We start from the raw sequence: 12,405 nt of genomic DNA, 5'->3' as shown, positions 1-12,405 counted from the left end.
GGAATGTTCTGAGAACATTCTCGAGAACGTTTCCGCTTTTTGGGAATGTTCTGCAATTTGTACATTGCTATACGTACCTAATGGACTTTTAAAAGCCTAATTTTCCTACTGGATCCTTATATATAGGTATGTTCAAAATGTCAACTTGAAAATCTTTATGATAAAATATTCACTTATATTTAATCCTTGACTGTCATAATAGCCACATTAAAGTCGCCGGTTTTCGAACGTTTTTGACACAAATAGGCTATAATTCGAACGTGCCTACCTGACATCAGAATGATAATATCTAAATGATGTCATTCAGTTATCGTGCCTCTTGATCGCGCGAATACACTTCAGAAGCAGAGGGGCTATCGCGAAAACTGCAATTAGCAAATTGCGGAGATTTTTCTCTTTTACTCCAATGAAGACGTAATTAGAGTGACAGAGAAAGATGCCCGCAATTTGCGAACTTCAATTTTCGCGGTTATAGCTCAGTATCATGGTCGCATTTTTATCACCTTTCATGCCAAGCGTCACTTTCGCACTTACATATTTGTTAGAACGTGACAGGCATGGTGACAAATGATAAAGAGCCGACTAGTGCGGACAAGTGCGAAATGCACGATAACTAAATGATATTACTATAAAACTATTATGAGTTTTTGGCAAAAATTTCATTTTTGGTACAAGCTTTTATCGCTGACTGTACTTTTCTTTCCACAGGCAACAAATGCTCATCGAGACAATTCTAAAAACCCAAACACAATTAGGTTTCGTTGTTTTATCACATAGTTCCTATGGTCACCTCCGGTCTCCATCATCAGATCAGCTCGATGACACTATAATATTGCATTGTCACCCGACTTACGTATGTATGCAAAATTTCAGCTCAATCGGAAACCGGGAAGTGGATCAAATTTAACTTGCAAGATTTGATTACAGACAGACAACGGTCAGGTGGAAGTAAATAAAAACTTGTAATAATAATTTAGATACCATTCCGATGTCAGTGTACGTTCGAATTGGCCTATTTGTCACCATATAATATATATGTCTGTGCTTATTATGTAATCAGAATCCCAGTCCGACTGTACAGCATAATGAAGTTTTCTTTGTTGATATCGAACTCCCCGAAGTATTTTAATTTAGTATTCATCACTCCAGAAATATGGGGCAATGGAAATTTAGATCGCACCGGCGCGGAATTTTTATTTCATTGGTTTTGAATTTCTCGCTTTTAGTGAGAGGAAAGTGTTTCAGTTGTTATTACGTATGCTTATTAAATAAGAAATATAAATAAGCGAAAGAGAAACAAGGTTTTTCGCAAACTTTCGATCATTTAGGGATTTTAGGGGATGTAAGAAACTAACCGCCCAATTCGAACTTTAAGATACGTCAATTAATAGATCTAAAAACGACATGCATTAGATATGTCAGTGTCAAATGTGACGTTTCTTCAAACAAAAACGTCACCTTTGACACTGACACATCTAATCCATATCGTTTCTTGATTTATTATTTGACGTATCTGAAAGTTCGCATCGGCAAGCGTGGCTCACTCCGCGATTTCATCGCTTTGCTACAGGTAGCTAAAAGTACATCCGTTCGACCCCAATTTTGGGGTTTGTCATAAGCCGCGCGTGGCGCTGTCGCCACCTAGCGGCCATATCTGTGCTGATCGTGACAGACGCGTTTTGTTAGAGAGTGAGTCTTCTGTACCTAGTACTATTATTTATTCTGTGGCATCGGGCAGTAAAGCGCATGAAAAAACCGGGCAAGTGCGAGTCGGACTCGCGCACGAAGGGTTCCGTACCATAAAGCAAAAAAAAAGGAAAAAAATGCAAAAAGAAAACGGTCACCTATCCAAGTACTGACCACGCCCGACGTTGCTTAACTTTGGTCAAAAATCACGTTTGTTGTATGGGAGCCCCATTTAAATCTTTATTTTAACCTGTTTTTAGTATTTGTTGTTATAGCGGCAACAGAAATACATCATCTGTGAAAATTTCAACTGTCTAGCTATCACGGTTCGTGAGATACAGCCTGGTGACAGACAGACGGACGGACGGACAGCGAAGTCTTAGTAATAGGGTCCCGTTTTACCCTTTGGGTACGGAACCCTAAAAACTGACGTCTTGTTTTCGGGCGAGAAAATTATAGTTTGTTTTGTGGTAAACTACTAAAAACCAAAAGAAACTTTTTTTGCGGTTTTTGAAATTCATCCCTAGGGCGTGATAAAAGGGCATACAATGTGCTTTCATGCCGCCGTAACTGCTAGAAAGTTGGCATGATAAGTTACTTATACTAGAAAAATACAAAAGTAAAGTTTATAAAGTAGCAAACGGATTTTCAAAATTCAGCTTCTTAGCCCCCCCCCTTAGGGTGCCCCTTAATACGCCTAACATTAATTGTCATAATATGAATTCGCATAACAGATTTGGCATAACATAATTGTTCATAACATTCAACAGGCATAATAATAAAAAAACATAAGGGGGGGTCCCCCTCTAAGGGGGTCTAAAAGGGGGTAAGTCATTGGTATTGAATTAAATATCAAATGACTTGACTTCAATTTAGCATTACCAGAAATATAAATATGGCAATGAAAATTTAGATCGCACCGGCGCGGAATCATTATTTGTTTGGTTTTGAATTTCTCGCTTTTAATGAGGAGTGCTTAAATTGTTTGCTTTCGGCTATTAAGTAGCCGGCGTAACAGCTTAAATATGAAATTAATTTGAGAAGAATATAAATAGATCTGCTTGTAGATGTCGGCGGCCGATCGTAAGATCAGGCATATCGTGAAATTCCTAGGCATATCCTGAGTCGACGGAGCCCCGCGGGGCTCCTATTTCTGGGCAGTTTGCCCTTCGGGCATCTGAAGCAACCTAACGAACCTATCCTACCTATATATTGGTTTCATGTCACTATCTTCAAAACATTACACAAGAACATTACGATCTACCTGATCTTACGATCGGCCGCCGACAGACATAGCTTTGGAATTGTAAGGTAGTACCTACAGGATGTCTAGCGGTAGATTTCGGATTTCAATTTCATAATAGATTTTTATCCAAGGGATTAAAGGCACTCATTTCAGTCGAGACAGTATGGCAATAATTCGAGACTGAAATACCATCTTTCACCCGAGTTTAGCAGTTTATTTTTCTGTTTCGTTTTTTCCTTTTGAGGTACGGAACTTTAAATTGAAATCCGCATTCATCTTTTCTTTCATGATAATTGATAATGAATAGTTTTAGGGTATATGTCATGTTTTAGACTCTTTTAAATCGCGTTTTGGAATCGGAAGTCTTTCGCTGGGCATCCTGTATAAAGAAGGCGTTTGCATACCTTGAGCGATGAAAGAAAATTTAATAACCTACAACTTTAAAAGGCACTCTTATACATCCACTTTTCTTTGAGAATGTAGTATCAAATCTGCTGGCAACCCTTGTAGCGTAACGTGCTCTCCGCGTCACGCGAAAATTACATACATTACATTATTTACATTGTTTGTCGAGAAACTACGCTAGGTAGTTAAAATGTATTTTTTTACTTTTAATAAAGAAATTGCTTAAATATGACGTCCCACGGGTAAAGGTACCTTATGGCGGTTGGCGCTTACGCTATTATTAACGCCGCTCCAATATTATTGCAGCGCTATGCGACGTAAGCGCTAATCGCCATAAGGTACCGTGCCGTGGTTGCCGTGGAACATCACAAATATGTAGTCACCGTACCAATATAAGTGACCTTATTTAATCGACTTCGATATAAAAAGAGAATATAAAATTAGACCTAAAAACAAATAACTAACAAAAATAAATTAAACTAAGAACTAAACAAACTAAACTAAAATTACCTAAAAAGTAAAAGTCTTCAAATAGAAAATTGGCCCCAGGTCTGTGCCGTCCGGTAGGGTGCCCAGAAGGCTGGCGGCGTTAAGCAGGCCACTGATGAGCCTTCCAAATGGATGCCGTTACTGATTCATCAAAATGGACGGCATCCTAATATTAAACATTGTACGTTCTTGATATTCACGGACCGATTTTGGATTGCAGCCACGCTATTTGGACTGTTGGAAGGCTCGTCAGTGGCCACCTGTACTGCGCTGAACGGCAACGCCAATGCGTTCGGCGAGGTAAGCTCCAGCGGCGACCGCGAACACCGAAATTCGCAAATTGCGGGGATCTTTCTCTTTTACTCTAATGAAGGCGTAATGAGAGTGACAGAGAAAAATCCCCGCAATTTGCGAACTACGATTTTCGCGATTATAGCCCAGCCTGCCGGTCACCCGTTGCGTCTATTAAGCGCTTGGCTAACTCTTTAATAAATGCTGTGAGCGTCTATAAATTTAAAAATTCCAGTATAGCATGATATGAAAAGAAATCATGATGTTTTAAAATAATAATGTTTTTGACGACCGGTCTGGCCTAGTGGGTAGTGACCCTGCCTGTGAAGCCGATGGTCCTGGGTTCGAATCCCAGTAAGGGCATTTATTTGTGTGATGACACAGATATTTGTTCCTGAGTCATGGTTGTTTTCTATATGTATTTAAGTATTTATATATTATATATATCGTTGTCTGAGTACCCACAACACAAGCCTTCTTGAGCTTACTGTGGGGCTTGGTCAATCTGTGTAAGAATGTCCTATAGTATTTATTTATTTTATTTTAATAATAAAAGGGATGGAGATAGCCAGAATTAGCTTTAATATAAAATAGATCCCTTTTTATGGAATTAGTTTTCTGTACTATAATATTCTTATGTTACTATCATAAGTCCACTGGGCCAGGAAAACGAGAAAATAAAGGCAGAACACACTAACGAGCATTTGATTGAGATGGGAAGCGCTCGTTCTATATCACTTTGTGCAATGCATTGAACCATACGATTGGACTACGGACTTTGGGCCCGATTCAGATTTTGAAATAGACATCTATTAGATATCTTTTAGACATCACCAAGATACGATAACGATATGTTTAAGATCTAACCTGTCAAATTTGACATTTGCGCGATTCTGGAAATAATGTTGAACGATTTCCACAGGACTGACTATGACTTAAAGATCCAATCCACATCTAATAGATATCTTACTCTATCTAACGTAAAAGTGACATTGGTTGCCCGAATTGCGCTGCAAAAGAGAACTATAGTCCGTTTTTTTTAGCATTAGAAAGAACTTCGCAGAAGTTCGCTTGTGGTTCTAAATCTGACACTTTTAGCGGTAACAATTTGAAGTAAATTATATGTATTGACCATGCTACATTAGATAATTCAATAATTATTAACAATTAATGAGTCTGATAAAAACTGCACGCTTGCTTCTGCGGAGTTCTTTCTAATGCTAAAAAAAACGAACTATAGTTGATATCTAAACTATAACGTATCTAGAATGGATCTAGTACGTGTCGTCTCTTGTGAATATCTTGAAGTTCGAATACGGCCGTTTAGATGTACTTGTTCAAGAGGCCAATTCAAACTTTACTTCTTGTTATTCAAACTTCTTTCGTCTTGTTGTTATTTATTTGACTGTCCTGCGTGTCTATTTCGCACCAATACAATGTAAGGACAGGTGCCAGCCATTTAATATCTAAAAGACATCATTTATAAAGTCAGTCCATGAAAAGTCTGCAGCGGATTTGATAGCCCACGCAGTGCACATGTTATTTTAAACGTCAAACTTCTATGAAATTATGACGTATAAATGACACTTGCACTGCGTGGGCTATCAAATCCGCTGCAGAGTTTGCTTGGTCCGACTCTATACCAAAATGTACAGTCAAGGAATTTAAATTCCGACCCATTTCGTACTTTGTCACAGTGACAATCAATATGAAAGCCGCTAGAGACCTCATACGGTTGTCACTGTGACAAAGTACGAAATGGGTCGGAATTTAAATTCCTTGAATAATAATGTTAATTATTGTCAATAGTCCGACACGAAACACTCACAATATCCACGCCACCATATATGGTATTGGGAACCAGTGATACAGAAGTTAAAGCCAAAGGATCTATCTTCGGACGGGTGCGTGGATATTGTGAGTGTTTCGTGTCGGACTATTGACAATAATTAACATTATGTGTGGTGGGTGGTTTGAAAATGTGATGTCTACCCCAAACTTTTCCATACACTTTTCGTCGGGTAGATGCACAAATCTCTGTTTTGACATTTTGCTGGGACATCAGTCAGCCGCGACCACGACCAGTGAAACCTGTGTCGAAACGTCGGTAAATCAAGGTAATTGAATATAATTCGCGTTAGACCCGTCTATAATGTGAGTTAATATGTATTCAAAACGCGAAAGTTTAAAATATTATTTTCTCAGTTATGTATAAGAAACGTTCTCGCTTCATAGTAAATGGAGAACTTTCTCTAGAACGGCACAACTCTAGTTATGCAACACGCTTAAAATATTACATACGAGTACGTGGTAGATGGTGGACATACCGCTGGAGTGACGAAGCCCAAAAAGACTTGTCCGCCCTCGGAATACCCAACTGGCGTGAAGTGGTGCAGAATAGTGCAGAATGGCGCTCTCTTGTGTCAGAGGCCAAGATCCCCTTTGGGTCACTGAGCCAGTGATGTATGTATGTATGTACGTGGTAGATTTGATGTCGGACTGATGACAAATATGTCCTGTTGTAAAGTATTTTCACTTTATGACCAGCAAACCCCGTTATCAATATATTACTTGAAAATAAAAGATGACTCGCATTAGACCGGGCCGGAGCTTCCAGAGCTTCGTTTTCTATGGAAAGCACCATGTGATCGCCGATAAGCCGTCATAGAAAATGACATGCCGGACGCCCCGGCCCGGGCACGGCCCGGTCTAGCGTGAGTCAACCTTAAGGGCTTTATCATACGGGTGTCACAGATATCATATCCATAACAAATAGGTATTTATTAGTGCATGCAAACTTAATACCTACAAACAAAATAATAGCATACTTAAAACATAATTAAATAAGTAACCTACAAAACTTAAAAACTAAATCTAAAAATAAATAAAACTAATCTAAAAATAAATAATTACAAACTATCCTGCGGAATGGTGCCGCAGATGCTGGCTGCATTTCCCCGCTGTATCGCAATACTTATTCTTTGTGCGAGGAAGCTGCCAGCTCTACGATCCCCAGTGGCGTCTGCTATCCTTTTGGATAAATCCTTAAATAGTGTAGATGCGGTCGGACCCCACGGGCCAAGGGTCTCGACACCGAAGGGTACGAAATAGTATTCGGGGCCGAGACCCCTATATTTGGTCTTTTTTAATTTTTCGCCCGCCTCTGCCGCCGCGCGGGATTTTGCAATAGTGCCGTGGAGATGAGACGGGGCTAGGGTGTCCACACAGGTGGCGTCCCACACCAGCACCCGTCCCATCCATAACAAATACATAACAAATTCATAACCTCATTACAGTCAGAATACGCTTCCCGGTCACAAAACCACTCTGAAAAAGGCGCAACACCGAAGAGTTTTCAACTTATAATTGTATTTAAGTACCTTAATTCGTCGCAACAACCATCATTCCACAAAAACCTTATTAGCGATGTAGGTCCTACTTTTGCTACAACTCTCAACTTGCTAACAACGCCGAGTTGAATAGGACTTTTTGCAGTTGTAGGGCACCGCCGTGCGGTTCCGTGTAGGGTAGACCGAGGCGAATCAGATCATAGGGCCTCATAGGGATCCACGGCAAATCGGATCAGACGGAAAAAATGATGATATTTAAAATATATAGTAGTATACCCTATAATGGACGTGGAACCAGTAATGGGACAAAAAAACATAATTCCTCTAAAATAAGTATCTAAAAGTAGTTTATAAACACTGGCTGTATATTATCATAAATAAGAGTAAAGCTGTTTCAGTTTGAAGTTTCATTAAATTTGGTTGCTTTTTGAGAAATTGGCGTCAACCCAAAAGTTGTCGTGTCAATGAAAAAAAATACCACTACGAATTCTTAACAACTTCGCTAAGAGAGGTGAGTTAATTTAATTTAAATTAATTAATACTTGATGAAAACTAGAATGTGTTTTGTTAATTGCATTTACCATGAGATAAGGTATACAACACACTATGTTGTGACTCCACAGATGTAATAAAATAGTGGTATTTGGCCCAATCCCATTATAGGAGCTGTAAAACTGCGTACCTCCTATGATGGGACAATTGACAGAATGATGCTTGCAATGCCATAATTTCATGTTTAAACAATACAGAAGTAAGATGTAGTTACGAAATATGTCAATCAGGAGGTATTCTCGGACTTCGGATAAATTAATATCGTTTTTCCAAACTTTTATTTAACTTGCCCTGTTAGTTAGTGTGGGCCAATCTTGGTAGCTGAATTTGAGCCACTTTTCGATTTCCGATTCAGTTGAAATTTTGTGTAAGTACGTAATTAAGTATGCAAATCGGATGATAATGCAATATTATGATAACATGGACCTGATCTGATGATGGAGACAGGAGGTGGCCATGGGAACTTTATCGCAATAAACCCTAATAACTAAATATTAGAATTGTCTCGATGGATCTAATACAATAATAATTGGCTGTGGAAAGAAAAATACATTCAGCGATAAAAGCTTATACCAAAAATTTATTTTTTTGCCGTAATTTATTCCCCATTTCAATATTTTATACTGATAGAGCAATGTCCATTATAGGGGGCCCATTACTGGATCCACGTCCATTACCGGGGTCCATTACTGGAGCTTTGGTGTCCATGACTGGAGAAAAAAAAGCATAGTTTTAATTTGTTAAATATGTGGAAACTAATTGCAGTATCTTTGATACAACACGCCTAAAACATGAAAGACGGATAGGACTTTCATCTTTTAACACGCTAAGCAGTAGACCATTTACATGTATAAGGGAAATATCATAAATACTCCAAATTTCCTCTTAAATGTCCCATGACTGGGGCTGTTACTATACGGAAATGTTAAAACGGGAGGTTCTGAAATTGGAAATATTGTTCTGATTTTCATATCATCAGAATATCTGATGATCAGCATATTAGGAGGCCAATTCAAACATTCATTTTGATGTCAAAATGAAATCTAAATCGTACTTACTTTTTTGTACATGAACAACGCACATTTATGTGTACAAGCATGACTGTTTTGTTTACGAGCTTCACATTCCGGGCGGAATAAATACAATCCAAACTGGCACCGAATAAAAAAAAATCATTTCCCTGTTTTCAAATTCCCATGCTCTGAAAGAGGGTCATTATTGTTCTTAAATGTGTGCAGAAAATGTTACGTTTCTGCACTAGACATTTTATGTTCTAAGTGGTGTACCCTTGTTTTGCCGACAAACTTTTCATCGAATATTATTTCATCGACAACGATTCATCGAAACGTTAGTACTAGTAATATTGTTTGGCGTTATTTTGTTTCATATACTATTTATTTCAATTTTTCTTACTGCGTAGAAATACTATTCATCGAATATTACTTGATCGCTGATTCGTTTCAAATTATTTTAATTGGCCCAACTACTCAACATTGCAATTCATTTGTTCGACGTATTACTTTAATATATTTTTCTGTTGTAACAATTTTAGGTTTCGGTTAGGTTAGAACTGCGACCCCACACAGAAACGAACGGCTATCAAAGTCATTTTAGGTTAGGTTAGAACTGCGACCCCACACAGAAACGAACGGCTTTAAAAGTAGGTTTAGGTTAGGTTAGAACTGCAACCCCACACAGAAACGAACGGCTTTCAAAGTGGGTTTAGGTTAGGTTTGAACTGCCACCCCACACAGAAACGAACGGCTTTCAAAGTAGGTTTAGGTTAGGTTAGAACTGCGACCCCACACAGAAACTAACGGCTTTCAAAGTAGGTTTAGGTTAGGTTAGAACTGCGACCCCAAACAGAAACGAACGGCTATCAAAGTGGGTATAGGTTAGGTTAGAACTGCGACCCCACACAGAAAAGAATGGCTTTTAAAGTAGGTTTAGGTTAGGTTAGAACTGCAACCCCACACAAAAACGAACGGCTTTCAAAGTAGGTTTAGATTAGGTTAGAACTGCGACTCCACACAGAAACGAACGGCTATCAAAGTAGGTTTAGGTTAGGTTAGAACTGCGACCCCACACAGAAACTAACGGCTTTCAAAGTAGGTTTAGGTTAGGTTAAAACTGCGACCCCACACAGAAACTAACGGCTTTCAAAGTAGGTTTAGGTTAGGTTAGAACTGCGACCCCAAACAGAAACGAACGGCTATCAAAGTCAAATATTACATATTGTAATAATATTATGCGTAATAAATTTTATTAAATGCAATCCAAAATGAAATAAGAAAACCCGTAAAGAAATACCACGATATAAACTATATACGAAATAACTCGAGTGCCAATTAAAAGTCCCAGATTTAAATTTACTAGTATCAATTCTTCGACGCAGTGACTTGTCGATGAAACGAAAATACTTGAAACGTTGTCTTCGAAATAACATTCGATGAAATATCTGTCGGCAATTCAAAGGTGAACCGTTCTAAGTACGACTAATTTTTTTACGATAACAATTGAAATTGAAATTTGGGTTTGAATTGATTTGTTATACAATTTTCAATCTGATATTTATCTCCCCATTCCATAAATAACGATACTTTTGCCTAAACTGTTAATTGAAAGTACTTACCCTCAAGATTCAAATACTATAGCCTCGGACTATAAACTGAAATGATTGCCTTTCATCCCTTGGATCTACTATATTTCAGTTGAGTTACGAAAATATCACACGTTTTCGTAACTCACAATCAGTGGAAGATTTTTAATACAGAATAGGGAACTTTATCTATTCAGCAAATTTTATCTAAATCTGATGACCAAACAACGACAACAAAATAAAAAATCGGGCCAAATATGGGTACTCGTAGTATAAGTCCATCCGGTCCGGGCACCCATGTTACCTAGCACCCCCTTCCTGCTTATTCGCAACGGTTGGGGGGTGGAGGGTGGACAGAAAATATTATATCTTTAAAATCGGGTTTTGATAAACAGATCCAAATCGAACAGGTCGACGAATTTGGAATATTTATGTTCTTATTTGTAATTCAGGAGCTATTGATCTAAAAAAAACTGCCTCTGCTTAGGTATTTGACATAATGGGTAAACTGGAGTTGAAAAGAAATAACAAAAAAATTAATATATTTAACGAAGTCTGTTTTGTATTGAAGTAGGAATAATTAACAGAAATATTCACTGATCGTAAAATTTAAATGTAGGTATAAAAGGTTGATAGGACCATGTCAGTTTTATAAAAGTACATGGCACGGAGCGGGTGAGCGGGTTAACGAGAAATATTTAGAACAGGACCTATGAGCGACGGTGACTGGCGCGGGCGAAGGATTTTAATTTTACCTTTAACGGCACCCGCGTGCGTGTACCTACTCCGTGCACCCGCGTGCGTGTACCTACTCCGTGCACCCGCGTGCATGTACCTACTCCGTGCACCCGCGCCAACTAGCGGACGCCCTTAATAGGAGTAAGATTTATACCTTGTCTATTTTAATAACAACACTGCAACTATGTGACTGGCGTTTGCGTCGGTCAGATAATACATGTGGCTCCTGTTGAAGCTCCTCTTTATGGAGCAAAATGTTTTAGACTTAAGTATAAGACGTGATTGACCATGTTAGTTTTTTAATACAATACGTAAATTTTAGGCAGGTACCTACTTAAATGTTGTTCGTTTACACATAACCTATTTCTATTTCATTTTATAATAAGCCCCACTTAAGCCTATCCCTAACGGCCCTAACTTAAAGTAAATACAGCAAATAGTTTGAAATGCATTGTGCACCGTTATCAGGACAAAGCCTAGTTGGGGTTACTATGCGCATGTCAGGCGGCCAGCGCAGGTCCTCCCGGCGTGACAGCGCGGCAGTCCGCGATCCGTCGCGCGGCGGAACCCACCTCGCGATCGGTTGCAGCCGTTACCACACCACTCTTTGGTACGTAAATAACACAACAACATCTTAAAACACACCTACATACTATAGTCTATGGTATTGTTGAGCTGTCAAAGTTTTTTTTTAAATTAAAAATGGCGGCAAAGCTTCCCGCCTTTTTGCGCCTGTTGCGCGGCTGTTGCATCGTGTTTATGCGTACTCGATGGACAATGGCACTTGGAATGACGTGCTGTTTTAACGAGGTTCTGTAAATGTTGGTTTAGCGTTCGAAAGTTCGAATTTTGAAACGTTTTTTTTTAAGGTGCGTTCCACTTGTTGGATTTTTTCGATTTGTAAGTTTTATTACTTACTACTCTGATTTTAGATTTACTATTTTGAACTACATAGGTATATTATGCATCTAATAAACATAAAATATACATAACCAACATTAAAAACTTAAAAAAAGTAGATTTTGTTTGTTAATATTATACCTACCTAC

General features: G+C 38.6%; 1 protein-coding gene and 1 long non-coding RNA gene across 2 annotated transcripts in view; both read left to right on the top strand.

Annotated features, from left to right (window-relative positions):
• LOC134680375 (uncharacterized) overlaps positions 1–12,405 on the top strand; it is a 327,839-nt gene that overhangs the window by 118,729 nt on the left and 196,705 nt on the right. The gene's annotated exons all lie outside the window — the stretch shown is intronic.
• LOC134680348 (uncharacterized) overlaps positions 11,862–12,405 on the top strand; it is a 144,194-nt gene continuing 143,650 nt past the window's right edge. Inside the window, exon 1 of the mRNA XM_063539470.1 lies at positions 11,862–11,966. The gene's annotated coding sequence lies outside the window, so the exon portion shown is untranslated. The remainder of the gene's footprint in view (positions 11,967–12,405) is intronic.

This window comes from Cydia fagiglandana, chromosome 3 (assembly GCF_963556715.1).
Source record: "Cydia fagiglandana chromosome 3, ilCydFagi1.1, whole genome shotgun sequence".
NCBI lineage: Eukaryota > Metazoa > Arthropoda > Insecta > Lepidoptera > Tortricidae > Cydia > Cydia fagiglandana.
Note: the sequence above shows the minus strand (reverse complement) of the source record. Positions and strands in the feature narration are given on the sequence as shown.